The sequence below is a fragment of the Dermacentor silvarum genome, chromosome 7 (genome assembly GCF_013339745.2).
Source record: "Dermacentor silvarum isolate Dsil-2018 chromosome 7, BIME_Dsil_1.4, whole genome shotgun sequence".
NCBI classification, from domain to species: Eukaryota; Metazoa; Arthropoda; class Arachnida; order Ixodida; family Ixodidae; genus Dermacentor; species Dermacentor silvarum.
In genome coordinates this window covers 186,495,075-186,497,901 of record NC_051160.1, presented here as the reverse complement: position 1 = coordinate 186,497,901, position 2,827 = coordinate 186,495,075, and positions in this window count along the sequence as shown.

Here is a 2,827-nt window from a genome sequence, read left to right as displayed (position 1 = left end):
TCAAAAACCAGCCTGCTCCTCGCGGAACGAGCCATGCGCGGCCCTCCCATCCAGACGCTGCCTGACCTGAGGCGAGAGAAACCCGTAGAGCGCGCGCCAAGCTCCTTTCCTTTCCTCCCCGGGACACACCAAACGACCCTGATTGGTCGAGCACGTCATGTGATCTGGCGCCCGCGCAGCTTTTCTTTCCCGCACCAGCTTACTCTGGGAGCGCAGCTGAAATGTGCGGCCCCGGTATGAGCCCCACGTGATTTCATCGTTGTTTCTTCCTTTCTTTCTTTCCTTCCTTCCTTTCTTGTCCCTGGCTCATACGCACATATCCAATTGGGTATAAGCCACATGTGATTTTATTATCGTTAATCGTGACGTAACTGACGAGCATGTGATGTTATTGTGTATCATGACCTATCAGTTTGTTAGTCATACATTCGTACCCTTCCATGCCATTTTGGATATACCAAGGGAATGAGACGCAAGTTTTCGACATGTTTTCGATAGGGTTTTAGCATGACAAAACCACCACCAACCAACACTTGTGAGTCAATACAAGCTTCGCTTGAAAACGGGTTCATCTTTCAGCACCAACTCGAGATGAACTCTTGCCGAGTTCAAACAAGGACTTAACTAAGTTGCGAATATGTAATATGGACATTTTCTTTTTCCCACTCATACTGCAATATTGAATTAGCATTCATTAAACGCCTATGTATTGTTTCTTTCGATGAGGTTTCTTCTGCAAGAAATTTAATTATATTGGCGCATGTGAGTAACTTTCTATTACACACCTGAAGCACAGTATCTGACTGCGCATTTGAAAACCGAAGTGGAAAGTGCCATATGGTTGCACTTGTAATAGACGAGCACAAAGTTGCAGTTAGACATGTCTAGAGTATGTCCGGTGCTCCCTGAAAAAATTATTATAGGAGCGTTTTCTTGGATTCTTTTTATTTCGAGATAATCTGCTGCCGCGATGTTCAAATTCGTATAATATACTAGTTCGATGCGAGTTTAAATTTGCTCATTTTATTTCGCCTGAGGGTTTTCCGACACTATATTTTAATTAAAGAACCAGAAAATGTAACGTTAATGTAACACGTTCCAATGTTCGAAGTGTAACTGAAACGCGTTCCTTTCGCATTAAAGAACTTGTAATAGGAACTCGTTTCAATATTGGAAGGAATGAGGAACGAGCTTTCGTTCCTGTTTAGAGGAACGTGTACAACACTGGCCTCCAGCCAGCTACTCTGCGTTGGGGAAAGGGAAGAAAGAGGAGCATGATGGGTGATGACAGAAGAATGTAAACATAACAAGCAATTAGGTCTGCCAAAAGCCTACGGTCCAGACCAGCACTTTTTAAAAAGTCAAGCAAGGCCTTATGGCCTGAAAACTGATCTCACATCTTGCCAAGGGCCTGAAATAACGTCCTCAGACAACGGTGGGTTGCTCTAGAGTAGCTGTGTTTTTCATTGGAAGATTGTTGTAGCCCCTTCAGGTGCTAGTATTTTCTATCCATTCAAAGTTTAGTTTCACTACATCTTCAGAATTATGAAAAACAAAGAACTGTAGAATGACTTGAGTATAGTTGAACCCCTTCATAAGAGACACGTTACCGGGGAGCATTGTATGTCTCATTATATGAGGTCTCTTATAAGCAGGGTGCCAAGTTCTCATTTTTTACCAGCCCTTATTTCGATATTGGCACCATACAATTAAAGAAGCACAGAAGGCTATAACCTGTTGAAAAAAAGGCTTATTATTTGACATTTGTTGTTACACTACATTACTGGTGAAATAGTTTTCAAGCTTGGCTTGCTTCATGGCTGCATTGACAGTGTTCTTCAGCACAGCTTCTTCCAGCATAGTGACAAGGCCAAAGTTCCTTCACGGTCACTGGTCCAAAGCTGTATGCGTTGACGAACTTGGCCAAAGTACTGTCATTACCTCCCCGGAAGTCATTGGTGCTTCACAATCACTTTCATTGTCAGACACATCTGTGGCACTGTCTTCACTAATTCTCATTTTCCCTGCACCATCCTGATTATATTCTCATCACAGAGGTCTTCTGTAACAGCAAGATGTTCATTGAAGTGGTCGAACCCTCCTTGACTGTCCTCAATCTCTATGCCAAGGCAAATGCAAGCTGCCTGGCTCTGGCTTGAACCAAGGGTCCGCTGAGCGGTATGTTCTTGCTCCGCGCATCGTGTATCCACAGAAGCGCTTCTTCTAAGGCAGGATGGGGATGACTTACGCAGTTTCGATCTGCTTGCTCTGGTTGGCGCTTCTTTAACAGCTTTTCTCGTTAGGTCCAAATCCTGCCGATCGTCTTTCTAGACAACACAAATTTCCTGGCGGCGCCTGCTTGCTTCGTTCCGCACTTTACATCTGCAGTGATGTCCACTTTTTTGCGAGTCAGGAAAGTACGGCGCTTGATGGAGCTGTTCGCCATACTGATGGCGGTGACAGCCTGGCAACGACAGTGAATAATGGCTGTCTTGCGTTGACGAAGCACATGAAAATCAGTTTGCACATGGATCAGACAACAGCATGTGGAGAAAGAAAATTGGAACAGTAGGGTGAAGACCCGCCGTGGTTGCTCAGTGGCTATGGTGTTTGGGCTGCTGAGCACGAGGTCGCAGGATCGAATCCCTGGCCACGGCAGCCGCATTTCTATGGGGACGAAATGCGAAAACACCCGTGTACTAGATTTAGGTGCACGTTTAAAGAAACCCAGTTGGTCCAATTCCGGAGTCCCCCCACTACGGCGTGCCTCATAATCAGATCGTGGTTTTGGCATGTAAAACCCGTAATTTGTTTTTTTTTCAGTAGG